The sequence below is a fragment of the Podarcis liolepis genome, assembly GCF_965112155.1.
Source record: "Podarcis liolepis genome assembly, chromosome: Z".
In the NCBI taxonomy this organism is placed as follows: Eukaryota; Metazoa; Chordata; class Lepidosauria; order Squamata; family Lacertidae; genus Podarcis; species Podarcis liolepis.
This window is the reverse complement of record NC_139570.1, coordinates 44,012,522-44,038,892: the sequence shown is the minus strand read 5'-3', so window position 1 is coordinate 44,038,892 and position 26,371 is coordinate 44,012,522. Positions and strand designations below refer to the sequence as shown.

The 26,371-nt window shown below is 45.7% G+C and overlaps 1 protein-coding gene across 6 annotated transcripts in view; it reads left to right on the top strand.

Annotated features, from left to right (window-relative positions):
• ASTN2 (astrotactin 2) overlaps positions 1-26,371 on the top strand; it is a 706,126-nt gene that overhangs the window by 594,534 nt on the left and 85,221 nt on the right. The window lies entirely within an intron of this gene.

The window sequence follows — 26,371 nt, the reverse complement described above, 5'->3', positions numbered from 1 at the left end:
AGGTGACAAAATTTCAATTGTTGTGCTAGCTATTCTGCATTAAAGAAAAAAGAAAAAAAAGACGGGATATACTTACAGAAGAATGGTTTCATGTTGCAAAGTTATCTCCCAGAATCACAAAACTCATCTCTTTCACTTGGATTTGGATATCAGCTCATATTTTAGACCCTTCACAGGGAAGTGCCCCTCGGTCTTTAGCCTCTCAAATAAGTATCATAGTGCAATACATCAGACATCAGTGAGACATCAGCTAACAAAATACTGTATCATCATTTACATGCTGATTTTCTTCCCAAACACTCAAGATGGTTCATCGTTTCCTAATCATGTGTTTATTAACCTTCTGAGCATTCTTAGGGAGGGAGGGTATGCTTTAATTGTGTAGTGTGTATATAGCTTGAGAGACCTGATAGGAAAGGAAAAATGTATGGAGCTACAAGAGGGAAAGAAGCAAATACAGGTGACCACTCTTGGGCGTGGGAAATTACACTGGACCCTGAGGTTTATGCCAACTACTGATCAGTAACTATCACACCTTTCTTGGCCAACTTGATGGAGAGACCAGTGACAGTTCATTTGCAGGCACTCTTAGCTGAAAGTGAATTAACCCTGGTTGGCCTGATAGATTACCTTATTCAGGAGAGGAACAAGGGGCATGCAGTTCTTGTTTCTCTGTACCATCTGAATTCGGAGAGACTATGAATGTCATAAACCAGTACAGTGGTGCCTCGCAAGACGAAAAGAATCCGTTCCGTGATTCTCTTCGTCTAGCGGTTTTTTCGTCTTGTGAAGCAAGCCCATTGACGGATTAGAGGATTAGCGCTATTAGCGGCTTTTAGCGGCTTATCAGCTTATCGGATCAGCTGATCAGCGGTTTAGCGGCTTAGAAAAAGGGGGGGGAGGAAAAAACCCCCGCAGGAACTCGCAAGACATTTTCGTCTTGTGAAGCAAGCCCATAGGAGATTTGTTTTGCGAAGCACCTCCAAAACGGAAAACTCTTTCGTCTAGCGAGTTTTCCGTCTTGCGAGGCATTCGTCTTGCGGGGCACCACTGTAAATGGGTGCAGTCATTGATTAGGGCTAATAAACTGCAACTGAACTGACAGAGACCCTATGCATAGGCTGGTGCATGATCTCCTACTATCTCACCTCTCCATCTGAGATAACCAGGTAGAAACAATCTGTCTACCCATCCATTCTATCTCGGCCAAAGTATACGTAAGAACAGTACCAAAACTGAATGCCATTGCTTTACCCAGTGAGCATAGAAGGGCACCCAAGGTTTTTCCAGGCAGTCTCTCATTCATGTCACAGTATCCATTTCCTGAGACACGCATCCCCCACACCCCACATTCGTCAAAAGCAAAGCACTTCCAAAATAGAGTGCTAGAACTCCAGTAGATTTTAAGAAATTCTCTCTTTTTGCCGGTTACTAGCATGGTTAGGTTTCTGGGCCTCCTCTAAAGAGCCATGTAAATCAAAATGCCTCTGAACATGAGCAGAGCACTTCATGTAATCCCAGCTCGCTCCGACACAGTGCCTTGAATAGATTGGTCACAGCTTTTCATCAAGTTCCAAAATACTCCGTTCTGCTCATCAGCTAAGCATGCATGTTACCTAAGATGGCAAAGAACACAAAGTCCTGCATGATGTGTCCTTGGATCTTTGGGGGTTGTTTGAAGATAAGAATGAGTTGTAAGCGATTAATCATTCCTTAATTGTCCTTACTTCCCCCTGTCCAGGATTTTTCCTTCTGAAACATCCATTCAGAGATGAAGGGCTGGATGGGTCATTATCTAACCCAATATGGCAGTTCTGCTGTTTGCAAATACTTTGGCATCTTTGGGCTCATGTAGCTTTTGCAGCTTAGTCCCATCCCCTCTCCCATCTCCAGGGGAAAATCAGTACTGTACGTGCCACAAAGCCAGTCTCTGGCATGTTTAGAGAACAGACCTAGCTCTGGAGGGGATATTTATGAGGTGCTAGTGGACAGATTGAGGATGGGTTTCTTTGTTTGTTTGTTTGTGGTGGTGGTGGGGTCTACAACCTTTATGTACAGTTTGACAGGTTCTACCAAAGGAACCTAGAGGGTACCACAGCCCAAGATGTTGGTCTCACTGTCACAGAACCTTGTGAACCCTTGAACACTTGGGATTGTTTCCAGAATCATATAATATTCAAACATTCCTCTTACCACTGTCAAACAGGTTTAATTTTCAGCTAGATCTTCTTCTCAGATGGGAATGGGGCCAGGGCAACTTCCAGGACATGCTATATATGGCAATCCCCCCTGAAACTTATATGCAGAAAAACTCCCCTCCCCTCCATCATCAAAGTTTCCAAGACTAGGTGAGGAGCTAGTATTGAACGATTAGGGACAACCTTTCCCAACCTGGTGCTCTCCAGATGTTATTGAGCTACTGGCTGTGCTGGCTAGGGCTGATGAGAGTCATAGGCTACTAACCCTGAAGACTGTGTTCTGCCTCTCCTGTTGGAAGCAGTATGCTTTTTAATACCAGAATCCGCAGGAGAGAAGAGCACTGTTGCACTCAGGTCCTGCTTACATGCTTCCCATAGCCACCTGGTTGGCCACTGGGAGAAGAGGATATTGTAGTGGATGGGCCAGTGGCTAGATCCAGCAGGCTGTTCTTTCATTCTCATGTAATCCAACAACATTTTGAGGGCAACAGAGTGTGGAAAGCTAATTTGGGATGATATATGTGTGGTCACCCTGTAGAGCTGGAGGAGAGAAATCCATAGGCATAAGGGCTGGAGGATAAGACAGGGGAAAGTCAATATACAAATTAAAGATATAGACCAGAAATGGGGAACCTGGTGCTCTCCAGATGGAGTCCAATGTATATTCTCATCATCCCTCATTCTCAGGGGCAGCACCAGTAGAATGATGAACTTAACATGAGTCAGCCTTATGATACAGGAGCAAAGAAAAGCTAATGCAATTGTAGGCTGCATCAATAGAATTAGATCAGAGGTTTTCAACCTTTTTGAGTCCATGGCTCTTTCTGTGGCACCCCTGTGGGGCTCAGGAGCCCAGTTATGTCACCCTCTGCCTGCAGAACTGGCAGCCTCTCACCCTTTTTCGAACACCCTCCCTTGTGGAGTGTTCCCTCAACCTCCTCTCCTCTCCCCTCTGCTTGGGAGTCCTCTGGGCAGCTGCTGCTGCTGTCCCTGGTCTCTGAGCTGCCCCCTCCATGCCCCAGAGAGGTGCCTCCTCACACTGCCCCACAAGGGCCTGGGGAAAGGATGTTCCCAGCCTTAGTGGCCCAACAGACACCGGCCAAAATTTAACGTGAGGCCAGCACTTACCTTGGGAGGCAGCAGTGGCAGCAGCAGGCACTGCCAGGCATGCATGGTGGAAAGGCTTCCCTTCAGAACCGGGCATTCAACTCCCAGGCAGGCCGTGCATGCACCAAGCACAAGAAAGGCCAGCGCAGCACCTGCCTGCCAAGCCTCCAATTTCTCTATCCATTCCCAACAGCAAGGTCTGGTGGACTGGCTGGCTGGCTGGGTTCGCTTGCCTGCCTGCTTGTTTGCTTGCTTACTACAAGGCTACCTCAGCTCCTGGCAACCAGCACCCCCTGGCCACCCCCAGAGGCACCATTCACCTGCAGAGCTTGTAGCCAGGGCTGCTGCAACAAACAGCCATGCAAGCCTTTTGGAAGCAGAGACGTGAAAGGGCATCAGAGGCAGGAGGGAAGGAAAGAGGGGCAGAAGCCAGTGTTGCCCGTGACACCCCTGACCATACTTCAAGGCATACCATGGCACACTGTTTGAAAACCACTGGTCTAGATTAAGGGTACCTGGAGGTAAATCCTGATACAGTGGTGCCTCGCAAGACGAAATTAATTCGTTCCGTGAGTTTTTTATCTAGTGAATTTTTCGTCTTGCGAAGCACAGTGTTGGAGAAGCTTCAAAAATCACCAAAAACCTCAAAAAAGGCTACCACACCGCGTTCTTGAGTTGCTCCTCGAAGTCAAGTCGCAACTGTATTAACGGTGTTAAGAAAAAGGAAACAAACTTGCAAGACGTTTTCGTCTTGCGAAGCAAGCCCATAGGGAAATTCGTCTTGCGAAGCAGCTCAAAAACCGCAAAACCCTTTCGTCTAGCGAGTTTTTCGTCTTGCGAGGCATTTGTCTTGCGGGGCACCACTGTAGTGCACACAGTCTCAACACTCAAGAGTAGTCAACATGGTCAAATACTGGTCCAGGTCCAATACAACAAGCAAGGTCTGAAGTCAATCCACAAGGTCAGGTTCATGCCTCATCAGCTAGGGCCAGTCCTGAAGTCACAGTCCAGTGGAGTTCCCAAAGCAGCCAAGCTATAGTTCATCAGTGGAGAAAGTTGAGCAGACCCAGAGTATCTGCCTTTCTTCCCTTTTATCCTTCCCCATTTTGATTGATACACCGGAGTTTGATCCAGCTGAGCAGCTTTGCCTCTCCACTTCATTAAGCAAGTGAGTCTTACCTGCCCTGACCAGCTGAGAGACCACAAACCACCTCCCAGACCTAATGTGCCCCATGATCTCCACCTGGTCAACTAGTGAGCTGGGCTGTGTCCCTTGCCTGTCAGTATCCTGGAGTGCATTTCCTGCTGTTCCCAATGCCTTAGAGTTCTGGTGATGTGTTTCCTCTGGTTCTGATAATATGTACCCTTCCCCTGGCTCACCCTGAACTGTCGGTTGCCCCTGCAACATCATCTGATGTCCCTCCTAAGACCCCAACCTCCCCTTCTTCATCTTCAGCTTGTCCCAGTGTCTACCAATTGTGGCTACACTGCTCGCCAGGATTCCCTACACCTTCCTCTGTGTTCTGACAGCTCATGAATGGAAGTAATAGTACCGCTATATCCTGCCTTGGTCAGACCCAACTGGAGTACTGTTTCCAGTTCTAGGCACCGCATTTTAAGGAGGATATTGACAAATGAACATGTGCAGAAGAGACCACCAGGATGATAAGGGGTCTGGAAACCAAGCCATATGAGAAGTGCTTGAGGGAGGTGGGTATGTTTAGTCTGGAGAAGAGAAGCCTGAGAGGTGATATGATAGCCGTTTTCAAATATCTCAAGGGCTGTCCCATGGAAGATGGAGCAAGCTTGTTTTCTCTTGCTCTGGAGAGTAGGACCCAACCCAATTGATTCAAACTACAAGAAAGGAGATTCCGACCAAATGTTAGGTACAATTTTCCACCTCAGGAGGTGGTGGACTCTCCATTGCTGAAGGCTTTTAAACAGAGGTCAGATGGCCATCTGGCAAGGATTCTTTTAGCTGTGATTAGATGACCTTTGGGCACCCCTTCCAAATCTATAATTTTATGATGCTTTCAATGGCCACTTGTGGGGAGCAGGACTCTGCCCAGAGCAGCTGAAAACAGCCCTGCTTGCATCCAAATCTATTGAGTGATAGTTGTGGAAATGTGTCCTGAACAATAGTGCAACAATATGCTGCGCAGCCGAATGGTGCTCTTTGCTTGCGATGGAAAGCCTGCCTCTGTGTGTGAATATATTGCAGGCCACAGAACAACCCAGCCCATTATGTCACAGTAGAAACAGGCTCCACAACTGAAAGAAAGGGAGTGTGTTTTTTTTACAGGGTGAGGTACAAACTGAATGGCTTACAAGCATCTGGAATTAATATTAGGCTTGGAAAAAAATATTTTTTTTGTCACACCAGTGCTCCTCTGGTAGAAGGGTGAGACCCTCTAAAGGAGGGGGGAGGGGCTGGAGAACAGCGATAATTCTGTACCCCTGTGCTATATTTCACAGACTTTAATAAAAAAAATGTGGGGGAAATGGATGAGGTTTGTAATGATTAAGATAGGCCATGTCTGCCATACGCATCTAAGACAATGAGTAGTTTTCTCTAAAGCAGTCAACAGTTCTGGGACTGCACCATGTCAGGCTGTAGAAAACTAGCATGCTGAACTAGGCCCGTTCTCCCTGACATCTATACTTCATTCCCACTGAAGGTGTAAATTAATATCTGAGCTGGGTTGCACCAAGTGGAGACTCATCTTCCAGGTCTTCCACCAGACAAACCAAGTTCATAGTTCTACATTTGGGAAGGAGAAACTAAATGCGTAGGTATAGGATGGAGAAAAGTACACGTGAAAAGGATATTAAGATTGTGGTTTTATCACATTCCGAAAATGTGTCAGCAGTGGTAATGTGTAGGAGTAATAGTTGGCATTCACGTAATACCAAGCCACAGTTTATTAAATTATGGTTTGTGAAGCTATGGCTTGGCGTTATGTGTGACCCCTGTCCAGCAGCTTAACAGTGGTTAAACCAACCAAGCTAGTTTATTCTAACCACCCCATTCCTTCTTGAGAGTGTTGTGTCCCACTCCCCATCTCACAAGCCTCCCACTGGGATAAGTGTAGTTGTTTCCAGTTGTTTCCAGTGCACCTTCCCAATCTCTTGGATATTTGTGTCCTGGAAAGAGTTGGGGGAGGGAACAAGAGAGGCAGCAGGGAGGGAGGAGTATTTTGGCCAAGATTGAAACTATATGCCTAAATAATCCATTGAATCATGTTTTCCACAAGGCGGTTCTAGTTCATCTGACCAGTAAATTCTTTTTTTGGCTGCAGCAGGTTCTGGGCATTGCTGCTGGTTCCCCATCACTCAGGAGGTTATTTTAGGTAGGGGCCTTGCAGTGGGTGGTGTGTGTGTGTGTGTGTGTGTGTGTGCATGCTGCTTTGTGCTAGGGTTGTTCTGGAAAGTCTGTTCTGGTGATATGAGCCTTGGAGAGAGAAGAGCCTGGCACATTTGATGTGTGGGTGCCAGAGAGGTTGTGGCCAGTGTTAGCCATACAATATGTTAGCAGACATATTGAAAGTAATGGGCATGACTATTTAGGCCCATTAATATCAGTGGGTCTACTCAGAGTAGGACTAACACTGGCCATATCCCATTGAGTGGCATGTGTGTACACATGTGTGCTGTTATATATCTCAAGAAAATAAATGGTGCTAGAATGAGAAGAACAAAATAAGTTATCTGATATATTTCATTAGGGGGAACAAACATAGTACTCTCCAGATATTGTTGGACTACAACTCTGACAACTCCTTGGTTACTAGCAGTGTTGACTGGAGCTGATGGGAGTCATAGTCCCACAACATATGGAGGGGCACCATGTTGGCTAGTCCTGCATCACATGGTACTTGGGCTATCTCCAGTGGTGGAGGGCAGAACATTTTCCATTCATTTATTGCTCTGTCCATTAGTAACATGAATTTATGCCAGTTGCAAATAAATATTAGGTTAGTTTGGAAGTTTTCAAAGTTTTTTTTGGTTTCTTCTTCTTCTTCTTCTTCTTCTTCTTCTTCTTCTTCTTCTCCTCCTCCTCCTCCTCCTCCTCCTCCTCCTCCTCCTCCTCCTCCTCCTCCTCCTCCTCCTCCTTTCGCGATCACTTGTAACCAAGTAAGATGGTCTTCTATGAACACAGTCCTAACACTGAGTCCGTGAGTGACTGTGGATGCCAATTCTGGATCCACACGTCCTTCTACAGTAGGGACATAGGTTTCCGGGTGGGAGTTGATCATGGTGAGGGTTTGCCAAGTGTGCCTTCCTCTTAGCATGTTTCTTTTGTCCTGAGTTCAAGCATCTTCAAAGCCCATGACACCTTTGGTAAAGGCTGTTCTCCAATTGGAACGCTCGCAGTCCAGTGTTTCCCAGTTGTCAGTGTTTATATTACTGTAGGAAAATTACCCTCGTCATATTACTTTTTTTATATATATTTGCCTTGAGAGAGTCTTTAAACCTCTTTTGTTGACCACCAGCATTACGCTTTCCATTTTTAAAGTTCAGAATAGAGTAGTTGCTTTGGAAGACAATAATCAGGCATCTGCACAACATGACCAGTCCAACAAAGTTGACGTTGAAGAATCATTGCTTTGACACTGGTGATCTTTGCTTCTTCCAGTACACTGACATTAGTTCGCCTGTCTTCTGAAGTGATATATAAGATTTTTCAGAGACACCGTTGATGGAATCTTTCAAGGATTCCAATGCACAGTATTCGCAGTAAGGCTCTGTTCCGATGGCATGAGTAGTCACGATGACCGGTAGATTCTTATCTGCTTCAGCCTTCATCCACCATCACAGCCGTTGTAACACTTTAGAAAAAAAATCTTCTAATGTACCTATTTTTGCAAAGTATTATTTCCCCTAATATTTATATTTTTGAATGTTTTTAGTCATTTTTTTGGAATGTCTGTATTTTGGAGTGTCCTCCCCAAAATGAATACAGTGGTACCTCAGGTTAAGTACTTAATTCGTTCCGGAGGTCCGTTCTTAACCTTAAACTGTTCTTAAGCTGAAGCACCACTTTAGCTAATGGGGCCTCCCGCTGCTGCCGCACCGCCAGAGCACAATTTCTGTTCTCATCCTGAAGCAAAGTTCTTAACCTGAGGTACTATTTCTGGGTTAGCAGAGTCTGTAACCTGAAGCGTATGTAACCTGAAGCATATGTGACACAAAGTACCACTGTATATGCATCTTTGTGCTGACTTTACCTAACTACGTGCATGTTTTTGCAGATTACTTGGCTGGAGCACTACATTACAACATTGCAAAAACCGTAAATTTTGAAGGATGACTAAGTTTCGGTTTGCATGCTGTTTCAGAATATGTGAATTAGCTAGAATTGCTGTTAAATGTGAACTGAATTACCCACCATACCTGGACTTTGACCATGCAGACGGGAACTGATGAGAGTTGGGGTTCCAATAACATGTGGACTGTCCTTTAATGTGACAGTCAAATGTGGCCATGTACAAGAAACAGCTTGCAAGGACAGGTGTAGAGGAAGCTTTAGGGGCGTGGAACCTGTTTCAGTTTGTGCATTGTTTCAGAACATATCTATGAGGCATATTCAGCTTTTAATTCAATCTGAATTGAATTTCATCCCCACTTGTAGTGTGGATAGATATAAGTAATAAGGAGATACCCTTGAAGTGCCCAGAATCTCTTGTGCGCAAGTGGAATTTGCTTTTCCTGGGATTCATCCTCTACAGGCACATTGGTGAGCCAAGCTTCTAGAGGCCAACAATGGATCCTGCTGAACAACCCCAGGCACGCCTTTCTGCTTCTGTCCAGTTGTTTTAGCCAGATGCATCCAGAATAAGGGCTCATACTTACCTCTGTTTGTCCTGTGATTTCAAATCACAGGTCTGAGAGGTTGGAATATTTCCCCCCATTTTTTTGGGGGGGGGGGCTTCTGCTACTTCTCCTGGGAAAACCCACTGTTTACTACTGAATCAGAACAAACATCAATTTGGTTTTCTGTCGATTGATGTCCGTTCTGATTGAACAGTAAACAGTGGGTTTTCCTTGGAAAAGCTGCGGGTCAAAAGAAAAACCTCTTGGACCTGTGCTTAGAAATCGCGGGACAAATGGAATTGTGGATGAGCCCTAAGTCAGAGGGCTGTGGAAGCCTAACACTACAGTTTGAAAATGCAGAGAGCCGTCTTTCCCATAGGGCTTAGTGGTGCATCACGCCAGGGCACTGGCCTCTCAGGGGCGCCTCAGCAAGTGGGGGAGCTGTGCGGCTTTGCCAGTGGCCTCCCTTATCCCTGCGCCCTGCCAGTCATAAGGCTGGTGGGTGTGCAGCTTCCCTCCCAAGCCTCTGTGGGGATTGCTCTCCTCCCAAGGAGGCTTAGGAGGGAAGCTACGCTCTCCTCCCGCAGAGGCTTGGGAGGGGTGCAACTTCACTCCCAAGCCTCTGCAGGGATTGCTCTCCCGCAGCGCCCCCCCCCCCGATGGCTGGCAGTGCGCAGCTACGGCCACCCCAACACTATCCATGGTAATTTGGGGGCACTGAGCAGATATTTGCACCCCAGCACTGCATCTACTAAAGACGGCCCTGAACACACACACACACACAACCTCCTTTGACACACAAGCTTTCAAGCACCGGATAGGTACTTTGAGTACCTTTCTTCCCTTTTGCTGTCATCAGCAGAAAAAGCCTAACAATCACCTGTTTTAATTTTGGCAGAGCATTATTTGTGTTCCTTAACAGAGGTGGCAAGATTCTTTCCCTTCTCTCCCCTCCCTGCCACTTTCTGCTGCTTGTTTTACAAATGATCCACTTTATCAAGGAGCCTTTAAAGTGGCAACTTCATCAATCACCCATAATTTGCCTCTGCCATTGCGTATACGTGCATAATGGGAATCCTACATTTATTAGGATTAATTTATTCTGTAGTTCTTGTTTTTGTTGTTTCTCCCTTGGGCTGTGAGTGGTTTTGTTTGTTTGTTTGTTTTCCTTTTCTTGGTTTGAACACATCGTTCTACACAGCACAATTTCCTGCTTTCTTTCTAAGACCCAGCACACTTTTGATACATGATGAAACTTTTCCAAAATAAAACAAATGTTTTATCTTTGATCACGGGTCTTTGGATAAAAGTGACTTGTTCCAGTAAGAATGCTAATGAACTTCATTTTAATTAGTATTCCTTGTGTCCAAATTGGGGACAGGTGATTGATGATTACTACACTTGCCCCAAGCTGTGACTGAGACAAAGGTTGTAAGCCAGTTAAATCCTTTTTTGTTTCATAAGAACCTAAGAACAGCCTGCTGGATCAGGACAGTGGTCCATCTAGGCCAGCATACTATTCTCACAATGGCCAAACAGATGCCCGTGAGAAGCCTGCAAGCAGGACCTGATACAACAGTGTCTCTGTGTGTCACATTCTAGTGGTGGACGGAGCCAGAGGCAAAAGTGCATGGAACAATGAATATGACACTTACCTTGCTCTACTTATGTTTGTTTCTGCACACAATTGTGCAACCCACTCTATCCTCCACCCAGGCAAACAAGAGGCATTCTCAGAGTTCAAGAACACATTCCAGCCATGCAAAAATACTCGGGGATGGAATGCTGCAGGCCTGGTAACTAGTGGGGATAGGGAATGTGGCTTGTGGAGAGACTCAATGACCAAATACAACAGTCTGGAGGAGCACATTTGTCCCCCCCGGACCTGAGGTCCTCCAGTCCAACCTTTGAGGCTCCACAATTTTCAGAATCCAGATCACATCCAAAGTCTTGATCCTTAAGCTGCTAAGCTTAAACTTTTCCCTCCCTCCCCCCAAAAAGTTTCCCTGTTCAGACTACACTTGCCTCTCTCCCTTTTGTGTATTTCTGAGCCTCAATGAATACAGTGGTACATCGGGTTACATACGCTTCAGGTTACAGACTGCGCTAACCCAGAAATAATACTTCAGGTTAAGAACTTTGCTTCAGGATGGGAACAGAAATTGTGTGGCGGCGGCGCGGCAGCAGCGGGAGGCCCCATTAGCTAAAGTGGTGCTTCAGCTTAAGAACAGTTTCAGGTTAAGAACGGACCTCTGGAATGAATTTAGTACTTAACCCAGGGTACCACTGTATATTGCTTGTCCCAAGCTTATCAAAATCACCAATGCTCTGGCTTCCTAACCACTGCTTAGGTGATAACAGAATAAATGATGTAAGGAGGGAGCTGCAGCCCTAGTTGGGAAAAGAGGTAGTAAGCTCAGGGGTCAGCAAACTTTTTCCGCAGGGGGCGGTCCACTGTCCCTCAGACCTTGTGGAGGGCCGGACTATCTATCTATCTATCTATCTATCTATCTATCATCTACCTACGAATTCCTATGCACACTGCGAGGGGGGGGGGCAAGTAGTCGTACTCCCCACCCCACCCCAGGCCAGCCGCCTTCTTGGTTTGCCCCCTGCCTCATTTGCCAAAGGGCTAGCAGTGTTGGCATGAAACAGGCTTCCTCCTCGCTGAGAGAAAGAAGGTGCTTTGCTTATCTCCCCACCAGCGCTGCTGCTACTGCTGCTATAGGCAGAGCGAGCTTGTCCACTCCGCTCTCTGGCCCATAGGAACACTAGGGCGGTGGCGGCAGGAGGAAGAGGCCGAGCAGCAGTGGCTCTGCCAATCAAACCAGGCGCAGTGTTTGATTTGCAGACCTGCCACCGCTCGGCCTCTTCCTCCTGTTGCCATCGCTGGGAGTCTTGTCTTCACGTCGGGTTCCACTTTGTGGTGTGGGCCAGTTTTACGAGCCTGGAGGGCCGTATCCGGCCCCTAGGCCTTAGTTTGCCGACCCCTGATATAGCTACTTTAAATGAATTCAAATTCCCAGGGCCTGATTAGTGGAATCCAAGGGTACTAAAAATGGGCCTGGGAAATCACACAACTGCTAAGGAGACAGACAGTAAAGACACTTCAGAATGAAAAGACCACAGCAAGGATGCAGCTGGAAAAGTAGGAGGTAGAAGCACTTGTTGCAGGGATGTAGCTGGAATGAAGGTGTAATCACACCTGAAATGTTAACAGGTTTGCATGGTTGAGGTTCAAGAAAAAGCAGTGTTCCCGTGGGCCAGTAGCCTTTTAGCCTGTGTGAGCATGAAAGTCCAGTTTAAGGATTACTTGGAAGAGTGGCCCTTCCCTCTTGTAGCTGAAAGAATTGGCTAAAGGTATCAGGTAGGGCTCAGCAAGACCAGGATCTGGTCAGCTCTGACACTTGGCCGACAGAGGGTGCTCCTGCACTGTCCAGAGCGACGAAGAACAAAAGTAAAATGAAAAGGGCAGCAGCAGAGGTTGCCAGCTGACCTTTTTTTTCAATCAGATCATATATTTCCAGAGCAGCTAAGGTGCCAGCAGTGTGGAGCAGTCACAGCTTCCCAGGAGTTGCTGAGGGAAGGCAAGGAAGTACATTATTGGGGAGGCAGGCAGCATGGTCTTGCAGTCTAATCAACATTTTCTCAGCAAGTGCAAGAGAGCAAAATGGGAGTGTGCCATCTCCCATTATGGAAACTTTTAAGAATTCTCTTTTTGTGGCTTAATACCCAACAGTAGCTGAATGAGTGATCAAGTGACTGAGGCATCCTTTCTAACTGGCTGTTTATGCACACCCGGGGCTGCAGTTTTTCTGGAAGGGATGCAGCTTTCTGTACAAAATAACCCACAGGTATAGCACGTGGTGCTTCGATGCCTGCACATTCAGCAGCAAGGCAACTCCCTGTGGCCCCCAAAAACCTTCTTCGCTGCCCTTGTCTCTTAAAGCAAGGGTGACACTTGGACTGTCCTTGGTGATTGTTAGTTTAGGTGGAATTTATTTAATGCCCAGTGGAATTTCAGCACGTCTTGGTGTTGAGGAACTGTGTGCAACTGAATGAGAGGAGATGAATCCACAATCCAGGGTGCTAGATTGGTGTCCTGTTAAGGTTGGTGTCCTGTAGCTACTCCTGCTTTCATTCATCATTTTGTTCTATAAGCCACTAGAGGAAGTGTTTAGAAATACAGCAGTTTTACAGATCCACTTCATATTTTGTCCCTTCTCAAAAGCAAGCCCATGTGGGGTTGTCTTGGATGGATCATATACCTTATAACAGTGGTGCCCCGCAAGACGAATGCCTCGCAAGACGAAAAACCCGCTAGACGAAAGGGTTTTCCGTTTTTCGATGCGCTTCACAGGACGAATTTCCCTATGGGCTTGCTTCGCAAGACGAAAATGTCTTGCGAGTCTTGAGATTTTTTTCGCTCCCCCCCTTTCTAAGCTGCTAAGCCGCTAATAGCCTTTTAGCCGCTAAGCCGCTAAGCCTTTAATAGCCACTAAACCGCTAATAGCGCTAATCCGCTAATCCGCTAATAGGGTTGCTTCGCAAGACGAAAAAACCGCTAGACGAAGAGACTCGCGGAACGGATTAATTTCGTCTTGCGAGGCACCACTGTACCATGTGTCCATTGAGCCCAGTATCTTGCAAAAATTTTTACAGTGGGCGGGTGCATGGCAGAGGCAAGGCTGTCCCAATACATTTTGGCACCTGAAGCGAACCACAAAATCAGGGAAGAAGGGGTGAGTAAAGATCTACCACAGGAACAAAGTGGGGATAAATATCTATATCAGGAATAAGGGTGGGAGGAAACCAACAGTGCCTCCTATTCGCCAAAGAGGCAGCTGTAGAGGCAGCATTTAGAGGCTGTGGGACTGCCAATAAGATGGCAGATCTGGCCTCTAAGGAAAGTGCCCCAGCAGGCAATGCATTCCTTGAAGGCTGAATCTGCTGCTCATGTGCCCTTACCAGGCCTCATGGATGAGCCAGCCCTGGGCAGAGGTGATATTGAGGCTGAGGACTTCCTGAGTCATAGCTCAATCTCCTAGACATAGGCAAACTCGGCCCTCCAGATGTTTTGAGACTACAATTCCCATCACCCCTGACCACTGGTCCTGTTAGCTAGGGATGATGGGAGTTGTAGTCCCAAAACATCTGGAGGGCCGAGTTTGCCTATGCCTGTCCTGGACACTACACCTATGTCAGTTATCATATACAGTGGTGCCTCGCAAGATGAAATTAATTGGTTCCGCAAGTTTTTTCTTCTTGCGAGTTTTTCGTCTTGCAAAGCATGGTTTCCCATAGGAATGCATTGAAAATCAATTAATGCGTTCCTAGGGAAACCGCTTGCCAGGCTGGCGGTGCGGAGAAGGGCTTTTCTCCCCACCACAAGCCTTCAGGACAGGTACGGGAACAGAGGGGAAGGCGCGCAGCGCTTTCCCTCTGTTCCCGGGGCTTGCGTGGGAGGAGGGTTTTTCCTCCCCACCGCCAACATTCAGAACAGCATTCTGAATGTTGGCGGTGGGAAGGAAAACCCTCCTCCCACCCCAAGTCTTCAGGAAAGCCATCCGAAGCTGGGCGGCGGGAGGAGGCGTCCCCCCCCCAGCATCAGAGCTTCGTTCCGATGCCAGGCGGCGGGAGGAGGCGTTCCCCCCCCCCGCCCGGCATCGGAGCTTCGTTCCGATGCCGGGCAGCGGGAGGAGGCGTTCCCCCCCCCCCCGCCCGGCATCGGAGCTTCGTTCCGAAGCCGGTAGGCAGGAGGAGGTCCAAGGACAGTGGGGAAGACGCGCTGCGCTTCCCCGCTGTCCCGGAGATTTCCCTATGGGCTGTCGTCTTGCGAAGCAAGCCCATAGGGAAATTCGTTTTGCGAAGCGCCTCCAAAACGGAAAACCCTTTCGTCTAGCGGGTTTTCCGTCTTGCGAGGCGTTCGTCTTGCGGGGTACCACTGTATAGTTAGTAGCAGTAGCACATACCCTCCAATATTTCTCCAATGGTGATGATGATCACCATCACCACCATGTTATTATTTATATGCCACCCATCTGACTAGATTGCCCCAGCCACTCTGGGCGGCTTCCAACATATATAAAAACATAATAAAACATTTAATGTTTAAAACTTTCCTATACAGGGCTGCCTTCAGATATCTCCTAAATGTTGTATAGTTCCTTATTTCCTTTGCCTAGGTGCGGCATAACTCCATACCCTCCAAGATTCTCTGATGAAAATAGGAACTTCCTAAGGAAAAGTGGGACATCCTGGGATCAAATCAGATACAGGGATGGCTTCTGTAAATCTGAGACTGTCCCTGGAAAATAGGGACACTTGGAGGGTCTGGTAGCAGCAGTAGTAAATAGCAACAGCAACAGCAACAACAATAGCAGCTAGTGGCAGCAGTATTTTTTACCTGCCCTTCATTAGAAGGTCCAGGACAGGTTGTAGCATATGAAAACACATGCAGCCAGAACACCCTCCAAAAATGTGCTTATTGATTGGCATCTGGAATGGCTCACTGCTTCACATGCACAGGTCATGTCCTCCCAATATAGCCCCCCCTCAGCTAGCCCTGGTTTTTCCTGCCCAGTTTCCTGCCCAGGGGTTGGTGTTATCAGATTCTGCCAAGACTGATTGATGCCCCAGCAGGAAAGCCCCAAAGCTCCCCTTAAGCCTGCTGATCCTTCTTGCTATGGCTGCCTGTTCATCTGGCCTCTCCAAGTGGGTAAAGCAGTGACAGCAAGCAGTAGGAGTCACAACCTCTGCTATCTGCCTCTTGCCTTTTGTACTGATGGGACAAGGCAAGTAAGTGAGTGGTGGGGTTACCCTGGGAAGTCCACCACTCCATGGCATGTTGGGTTTATCCAACTAAATTCTACTCAGAATAGATCCATTGAAACCAATGGACCAAAGTCACAGTTATGTCTGCAACAAACCATTATTCAAAGGTCCCTGAATAATAAGAATAATAATTTATTATTTATACCCCGCCCATCTGGCTGAATTTCCCCAGCCACTCTGGGCGGCTCCCCGTCAAGTGTTAAAAACAGTACAGAATTAAATATTAAGAAGTTCCCTGAACAGGGCTTACTTCAGATGTCTTTTAAAGATAGGATAGCTGCTTATTTCCTTCACATCTGAAGGGAGGGTGTTCCACAGGGTGGGCGCCACTACCGAGAAGGCCCTCTGTCTGGTTCCCTGTAACCTCACTTCTCGCAATGAGGGAACCGCCAGAAGGCCCTCGGCGCTGGATCTCAGTGTCCGGGCTGAACGACGGGGGTGGAGACGCTCCTTCAGGTATACAGGACCAAGGCCGTTTAGGACTTTAAAGGTCAGCACCAACACTTTGAATTGTGCTCGGAAACGTACTGGGAGCCAATGCAGATCTCTCAGGACCTGTGTTATGTGGTCCCGACTTGACATCCTAGAAGAATTGAGTTGGAAGGGACCCTAAGAGTCATCTGTCCCAAGCCCCTGCAATGCAGGAACCACTGCTAAAAAAAAGTGTACTAAACATACCCAACTCCCTCAACTGTTCCTCATAAGACTTGATTTCCAGATTCTCTATCATCTAGTGTGCCAATATCCTTAAGCTGGTGCCCAGAAGTGGACAAAGGCAGAATAGAGTGGTACTGCCATTTCCTTGGATATGAATAATAATACTTCTATAGCTATAATTCTTTCCTCAGCTGTCTAAATCCTACTCCCACTTCCCCTCCCCCCATGGGATATTCTTTTGTTTCTCTCCCCTTCCCCCAACCCCTAATATGCTGGACACCTCAGTCCTGATACTCCCATTAATGTAAGGACCAGAGCTCAGTGGTAGAGCACCCTCTTTGCATGCAGAAGTCCCAAGTTCAATTCCTGACATCTTCAAGTAGAATTAGGAGAGACTTCTCATCTGAAAGCCCTGGAGAGCCACTGCTAGTTAGGGCTCACCCACACTTAGCTTTTGACATGTGCTTTCTAGGAACAAATCTGTGCTTTAAAGCTCCGTGTTTAAGCACTTAAAAAAAAATATTATTATCGCCTTCTCTGAGACAACCCGCTCAAGCAGTAATTTGTGGAAAGCTCAAATTGTCATTTGTTCCAATTCAGTGTTAAACAACAGGTTTTCACAGGGTAAGTGCCAGGGTAAAAAAAGGGGAGGGGGCTCAGACATGGCGCTTTAAAATCATGGACCTGCTCCTAGAAACAGAGTACAAAAGAAAGTCTGGATGAGCTCTCAGTATCATCAAAAGCATCTTCCTACGTCCCTCTCTTCCATTACAATTCCTGCTTCTAATTCACACAAACTGGGATGGATGGCACATTGCTGCAACAAAAAATGGAGAGTCAGGCATATTTTTCACTCACACATGCAAGTTCATGCTGCCTTAGGGGCAACCGTAAGGAATTTTTCCACTACAGGAACATTGTGGTGGTGGTGGTTGTTAATGTATTTATACCCTCCCTTTCCCCCTGATGGGATGTGAGGCAGCTTGCAGATAAAAACAATTGATAAAAACATAGAAAATGCAATAATTAAAAAACACAACTAAAAATTAATAAAATTATACACATATATAAAATCTGTTTAAAACATAGAAATAACAACAACAACAATCTATTTCTTATACTCCACCCATATGGCTGGGTTGCCTCAGCCACTCTGGGTGGCTTCCAACAAAAATACAGGAAAAATAACATCATCCTCAGACATTAAAAGCTTCCTGAAAGAGGGCTGCCTTCAGATGTCTACATTAAAAATAGCAGGGCACCAGTCCTTTCATTAAAAGCAGTCTGCTTTCAAAAACCTGTTGGAGCAAGAAGGTATTCACCTGCCAGCAGGATAACAAGGAGGGAGCCTTCCTGGCTTCTCCAGGGAAGGCATTTTGAAGTCTGGGAGCAGCCACTGAGAAGGCTCTCTCCTGAGTCCTCAGCAAGTATGCCTGTGAGGGTGGTGGGACTGAGAGAAGAGCCTCCCTGGAAGATCTCAAAACCCAGGCAAGCTTGTATGGTCTTTCAGATAGCTTGGACCATGTAGGACTTTATAGCACTTTGAACTGCACCTGTAAACAGGCAGGTAACTGGTGGAGCTGTTCTAACAAGGGATATTAAATATTTTTTTCAATTCATTATAAATCATTTCCCAATATACATTTACCTTTTTACATGTCCACCACATTTGAAAAAGGGTTCTTTACACTTCTTTACACTTCCAACACATAACCCTATAACCAGCTCCAGTCAACAATCTGGCTGCAGCTCTTTGAGCCTGTTGAAATTTCTGAGCCCTTTTCAATGGCAGCCCCATGTAGACTGTGCTACAGTAATTCAAATGGGATGTAACTTAAGGCATATGTGACTGTGGCCTAGTCAGAACATGTGAGGAACACGTTTCCTAACTTCCCTCTTCCCTTCCCCAATTCAGCTGCTCAGTGCAAGAGCACCAGAGGTCCCTGCTGCTATCCATTAACACTCTCCCTGTTTCTAGGCACAAAGCTGATTCTTGCTAAAGTGACTAGTTGTAAGGTGTTGTTGATACGTCCTAAATCCTGCTGGGGTGGTGGGAGAGTCCATCTACCCCTTGGTAGCTGCCTCTCTGCCAGACATGAGATAGTATGATTGTAAATACTTGAAGTTTGAAAGCCTCAACTGGCAAAGCGGGTGGTGCTATTGTTAAGCACATTCATTTATACCAGTGCCCCACCAGAATAAACAAGTTGACAAAGGGCTGATTCGTGCTGGACATGGCATTCATGTTTGTCATGTTCCCTGCCATTTCATTGTGTGTGTTCTCTTCATGCAACATGTAAAATGCTAAGGGGTTCTGTCTGTCTCCAGAGCACATTATACAGTAGAACCTCACTAGGGAGCTGTGATTGGTGTTCATTGGTGTCAAGGTCCCAAGTACAAGGTAAAGGTAAAGGGACACCTGACCATTAGGTCCAGTCGTGGCCGACTCTGGGGTTGCAGCGCTCATCTCACTTTATTGGCCGAGGGAGCCGGCATACAGCTTCCAGGTCATGTGGCCAGCATGACTAAGCTGCTTCTGGCGAACCAGAGCAGCGCACGGAAACACCGTTTACCTTCCCACCAGAGCGGTACCTTTTTATCTACTTGCACTTTGACATGCTTTCAAACTGCTAGGTTGGCAGGAGCAGGGACCGAGCAACGGGAGCTCACCCCATCGCGGGGGTTCGAACTGCGACCTTCTGATCGGCAAGCCCTAGGCTCTGTGGTTTAACCCAAAGCACTGCCAGCGTCCCAAGTACAACTTGGATGTAAATAGCTGGGTACCATGTTTGCAAACGGGAGCCATGAAATTATGAAAGGAACCAACTTGTTGGTGGTCCTATAGCTTCTCTCACACCTAAGGGTAAACTCAAAGCCAAATTTCAGCTTCTGATTTACTATGAATGAACTTGCTAAGTAGCCCATTCAACTTAATGGACTGTGCAAACATTTAGTAACTCTTCCTGTACCTACTGGACTTAGGCAAATAGATATAGCTATTCTTGGGCAAATAGTTTCAGGAAATAAATGAGGCTGAGAATTCTAGCACTCTGATAATAGTTACCAAATTATTCTTGTTGGGTTTTTTTTAAGTATAAAATATTAAAATGAAGTTGGAGGACAATAATGCAGTAATACAGCTCAGAAGTCAGAATTCAAAATGTAGCAAAAATATAGGCCAATCATTGATAATATCCACACATCTGAATAGTATTCTACTAATACTTGAGCTGCAATCTTTTATCCACTTAACTGGGAGTAAGGTCTGCTGAGTTCAGGGAGCTTTCTTCTAAGTCAGGCTTCCTCAGCCTCAGCCCTCCAGATGTTTTTGGCCTTCAACTCCCATGATCCCTAGCTAGTAGGACCAGTGGTCAGGGATGATGGGAATTGTAGTCTCAAAACATTTGGAGGGCTGAGGTTCAGGAAGCCTGTTCTAAGTCCTGCAACTAAATTTTAAAAAGTTATTATTTCCCCTGTATTGCTGGGCAGAGGGAAGTGAAGAGAGAAAGGCTTTGCTTAAGACCCTTTGGATCCTATCCAAGCCTCCTACCACCAGCATCCCATCCACCAGCCCTGTTTGGAAAGGGCACCATCCTTTATGAAGACAGAATATTTGCTGAGAGCTTCAGCAGAATGAAAAACTTTTGCCATTTCTTCTGCGTCATGGTTCCACCCTCCCCCTTTAATTATTCCTAATTCAGGGGAGTTGGGTTTAAGGTGAGTAAAAGGTGGCAGATGAGCTCACTTTGGTTGCAACTTACCTAGGAGGAGTAAGCCCTGTTGTGCTTCATGGGACTTGTTCATTTCAACCTGGCTGACTTGGACGCTTGTATACAGTGGTACCTCGGGTTAAGTACTTAATTCGTTCTGGAGGTCCGTTCTTAACCTGAAACTGTTCTTACCCTGAAGCACCACTTTAGCTAATGGGGCCCCCAGCTGCCGCCGTGCTGCCAGAGCACGGTTTCTGTTCTTATCCTGAAGCAAAGTTCTTAACCCGAGTGTCAGAGCTGCTCCCAGATCCTAGCTCCCAGAGGATCACGCTAGCCAGCGATCATTAAGTAAAAGTCTTTATTGAGTTACAGTTTCCATTCTCACGCTGCTGCGTGCAACTCTACGTCTTATGCGTTAGATCGGCGAAGCTCCGTCTGAGTCTCCGCCCCTTGTACACCAACTTAATATCCTAGCCCTGCTCCACCTTTTCCGCCTGACTGTTCTCCTCTGGGTCCCTCTGCCCCCCGGGGTCTCTTCCTTCCGGGATTCTTCTGACGCCGACCCCCCGGACCCTCCTGTCTCCTTGCGCCGGGCTTTAGGACCTGGCTCCCTTTCCGGGCTGCCTACTGCGTCACTTTCCTGTGCATTTGAACTTGGCGCGCGCGCCCAACCTTCCACTTTCCGTCTGACCGTTTCTTCGCTCCCCGATGGAGGTGTGGCCACTCCTGACTCGTGCCCTCCCCCCTGTTGTGAGCTACCAGCGCTTGATCCCTGGCACCCTTCCTCTTCCCTGCTCTCTGGCGGTGACGCTGGTCCCGATTTCCAACTGCTCCCCTCTGAGTCCCCTCTGGCTCTATCTTCCTGGGGTGTCCCCCTAGGCTCCCCCCTTGCCCTGGCCACTGGTGCTCCTTTCTGTGAATCTTCTGATTCACTGGAAAGACTCGGAGATCTCGGGTCGTCGTCATCACTCATCTTTTCTTCTGCCTCCTCCCCCTCGCTCTCTGTTTCCTCCCTTGCCCTTGCCTCTGCTCCTGAACCCCTGACACCGAGGTACTATTTATGGATTAGCAGAGTCTGTAACCTGAAGCATATGTTACCTGAGGTACCACTGGATTTGCTTTTGCTATTGCCCCCCAGAAGAATCTGAGGAACACAGCTGTGCCATTGATAGAGGAGGCCCATTCTGTGTCTCTTTGTATAAAAGGTAAAGGACCCCTGACAGTTAAGTCCAGTCACGAACGACTCTGGGGTTGTGGCGTTCATCTCGCTTTACTGGCCAAGGGAGCTGACGTTTGTCCGCAGACAGCTTTTCCGGGTCATGTGGCCAGCATGACTAAGCCGCTTCTGGCAAAGCCAGAGCAGTGCACGGAAATGTCATTTACCTTCCCACCAAAGTGGTACCTATTTATCTACTTGCACTTTGACGTGCTTTCAAACTGCTAGGTGGGCAGGAGATGGGACCGAGCAATGGGAGGTCACCCCAATGCGGGGATTCAAACCGCTGACCTAGTGATCAGCAAGCCTGAGTGGCTCAGTGGTTTAGACACCTGTGTCCCTGTCTCTTTGTATAGTTCATCCCATTCATCACCCCCTCTCCTGCTTCAGCAGGCTGGCCCACCCATGAGCAAAGGTGAGGTGAGCTCAGGTGGCAGGATCCTCGGGGGCACCAGATACACCCCATAAGTAATGTGCTACAGTGACAGCAACAACTGCAACATGCTTCATTTGGACCCGGGGCAACCTTCTCCTCAGCAGCCCCCCAGTGCTGCCTCTACAGTGGCCTCTGGGTGAATAGGAAGCACTGATAATCTCCCCCCTCCCTTAGGGAAGAAATGGCAGAGGCTGCCAAGTGGGGTCTCCTGGGCTCTGTCCAGTATGATTCAGAGTGGGCCCCTTCCCTCACCTCCACTGTGGCCTTTGATTACTGCTTCAAAGGTCTGGTAAGGTTAATTTTACCCCCCCCTTTTTTCCTGATAGAAATTTTCACCCACACTTTCTTCCTTGATGGGGTGTGTGTGCCATTTTGTGTTTCACCTCAGGTGCCCAAATGTCTTCAGCTGACCCTGCTGTTTAGTGTGGATTGTGCCTTGCCACCAAAATGTTTCACAACCCAACCATGTTGACCTTGTACTTAGGTCCTCTGTCTTACATCTTTCGGAGCAGGTGGGTATGGAATATGGTGGCGTTCTAGCTTCCCATCTGCTGGTCAGGAACAGCTGAGCCAGCAGTGCAAGCAGAGGTGTTAAAATTTGCTGATGGGCTAAAAGCAGGGTGGGATTACTATCTGCCAGAAACAGGCAGGAGGCATCGTGACTCATTGAGGGGTGGGGGGTGGCAGCAGCCAAGGAAAGTGTGGGAGGGTTGCCTCTTGGGGTATTCCAAAGCAGAGCATCTCACACGCTGACTGTTTTGCTAGATTGGACTGGCTTAGGTGTCTCTGTCTGGCAATCCCTTTGTGCCCCCTTAATATGAATTTATATGAAATGCACACTATCCGTCCTCCTCCTCTTCCTCCCCACACTTGGCCCTTCCATCAGCATTTTTTGATACATACAAATCTCATCTGCAACCACAGGCAAAGTTGTTGGCTTTTTATAAAAAAAATAATTTTTATTAAGTTTTCAATTTTACATCTAAAAATAAACATTTTTCAAACTTTAAAATATCCAATGACTTCTCTTCTTCTCCTTCCATCATTCATTTTACATATCAAGCATTCCTGCATATTTTACTAAACCATTCAGATCAGTTTTCCACTTTTACATCCATCGAAAATTATTTAATCTGTTGCATTTACCTTAGTGCTGCCAGCGTTTTCAGCTGTATACAGTTGTTTTCCATATATTCAATAAATGTTTTCCACTCTTCTTTAAATATATGTTCTTCTTGCTCTCTTATTCTATGTGTTTAATCTACAAGTTCTACATATACTGTCAACTTAAGTTCCCAGTTCTCTTTAGTTGGGACCTCACTCATTTTCCATTTTGAGGCTAACAAAACACGGGCCACAGTTGTTGCATACATAAATAACCCTTTATGATGCTGAGGAATTTATGTCTGGGTTATTCCCAACAAAAAGGACTCTGGTTTTTGGGGGAAAGCAGTTTTAAATATTTTTTTTTCAATTCATTATAAATCATTTCCTGATATACTTTTACCTTTTTACATGTCCACCACATGTGAAAAAGGGTTCTTAACACTTCTTTACACTTCCAACACATATCTGATTCTGTTTTATAAATCTTAGCCAATTTACTCAGAGTTAGGTACCATCTATGAATCATTTTAAAATAATTCTCTTTCAGTGAATAACATGCAGTAAATTTCAGGTCATCTTTCCAAAGTTTCTCCCAGAGGTTAAGATCTATATTCTGTCCTATATCTATTGCCCTGTGTGTCATTGAAGCTTTAACTAGCTCGTCTTTTGTTTCCCATTCTAATAAAAAAATTATACATTTTGGACAAAAGTTTATCCTTATTCTGTAAGAGTTCTTTTTCAAATTGTGAGCTTGGTCCAAAAATCCATTCTTTCTATCTAGTTTAAACATGTCATATATCTGGTGATATTGCAACCAGTCCGTAACTTGGCTCCTTATGTTTTCCATTGATTTCAGTAAAATCCAGCAGTCTCCTGTAGGTCACCCATTGTCTATCCATATTAACTCTCTTAATTGTAATTGCTTCAATGGGAAATAGCTATAAAGGTGTTTTTCTTTCCTGCAGATTTTTATATTTCTCCCAGACTCTACACAGATTCTTTCTAAGAATGTGTTCATTAAACTCTTATAGATTTTAAGCTTCTCATACCAAAGACACATGCCAGCCAAATTTTAAATCGTGACCTTCTAAATCTAAAATGTCTACATTGTCCAATATAATCCATTCTTTTAACCAACATAAACAAGCTGCCTCATAGAACAGTTGCAAATTTGGCAGGGCAAAGCCTCTTTCTTTTGTATCTATAATAATTTTATGTTTAATTCTTGTCTTCTCCCCTTGCCACATGAATTTAGAGATATATATTTTTCCTTTCTTTGAAGCAGCTTAACTTATTTAGGGAAGAGTTAATGTTTTATGTCTTATCATATTATTATTATTATTATTATTATTATTATTATTATTATTATTATTCTGTTGGAAGAATATTATTTATACTATGGGGTATAAATCGTTGTTGTTGTTGTTGTTACCCCACTGTATAAATAATATTCTTCCAACAGAATATGTTGTTATTATTGTTATTATTATTATTAATTATTAATTATTATTATTTACAATCCAGATTGATTGGAATAAAAATAACATCCTGAGGAGTATATTCATTTTGATGGCTGAAATTCTACTAAACATGGAGAGTTTCCTTCCCCATATCTCCAAGTCTTTCTTAACCTCTTTTCACAATTTAGTATAATTATTTTCAAATAGGTTAAGATTTCTTAATGTCTGGGTTGAGTTAAATCTGTCAGTCTGAGACACTTTTGTGTAAAAAAGTGACAAATAAATGTTGGGTTGTATCTAACACTGGTCGTATTCATAGGATACCCATTGAAGTTAATAAACTTTGCTGTCTTTGGTCCATAAATACCAATAGGTGTACTCTCAGAAGAAATTTGTTGGATACGAAACAACAACAACAACAACAGACCTTAATTTGAAAGCCATAGTATAGTCACAGCAAGCCTTTTCAACCTAAGGTTCTGTGATTGACATTTGTAGCCAGCATGGTCATGGAAATCATACCACTGCTGTTTTCACATGGACATTGAGATCTGAAATTGTAAGACTCCAGTGCTCTTTCTGCTCACTCCTGCAAGTGTGATAACAAAAACCCATGTCCTTTTAAGCTGTAGTTGGTATGAGGAACTTTAAATCAGTGAGATAGCCCTGTTAACATTTACCTTGATTCTGCTGTCAGACAAACCATAACATTCTCATCAGGAGCCTCCAGGCTTAGAGCCTGTGAACCTCTGGATCTGAGTACTAGTAGTGGAAGAGGATTTTGTATGGCCTACATTTTCAATAGAAGTTACCTAATTTACATCTCCCGTTCTAACAATACACAGGTGAGAATGTAATTATCTTTCGGATGATTTTTTATGTAATTATCTTCCATGATTTTTTTTGTTGTACAAATCTCTGCTTCAAAACAAACAAACAAATACCACCCACTACAAAAGAAATTGCATTTTAGGATAGAATATGTTTAGAAATATGTACACTGAGATTTAAATATTCAAGTACACATTTTGTGATAAACAATTTAAATGCAAAACTTTTGAATGGAAATCACAATTTATTCCACTGGGGCAGAACACATGTGAAATTGGCATGTGCTGGAAAGAGGCTGATTCATCCACCCATGCTGTGCACTACGCCCTCCCCCCGGGTGTGTTTAGGCACAAACACGATACAATAATGGACTTGGGCTTTCCAGTTTTGATGGCACCCTATTTGGCATTTAGCACACACATCCGCCTCTCACCTTCCGGTCTACCTCACTGCTGCAATGCCCCTTGTGACGCCCTCTTGGCTTGGTGCCTAATGCAGGCAAACCAGTGACGCTCTCCTAAATCTGCCTCTGAACTATACAGGTTGCAGAGTCCCTTGACTCCAGTGTCTCTCTCTTCCTCCAACCTGGATATTGCCTCCTCTTGACCAAAAGGACTTATAAAGTCTTGCTGTTCATCCTGTGATTTGCCTGGGAAACAGTCATGACACGTTCCTCATCATTTTTAATTCTCAGTTCTTAGTCTTCACTTGGCAGTGACTTAGGGCCCAGGTCTGAGAATGCTGTTTGGTGGTTTGGTTGGGTGAGTAGGTGGGTGCACTATATCTCCTGCCTTTGAAAACCTCTGCTTATGTCAGTAGCGTTGAGGAATATGAATGTTGCGGAGAATGCTAATTTGGAAAACACAGTTTGTGCAAATAAGACCTGGTAGTGACCCAACTTTGCTTAGCACTGCTGGGACTTTCTCTCTTCTAAATGGTGAGCCCATGTCCAGGAAAGGGGATGTTGAGAGAAAGACACAGATCTGGCAGGGTGGAGTCAT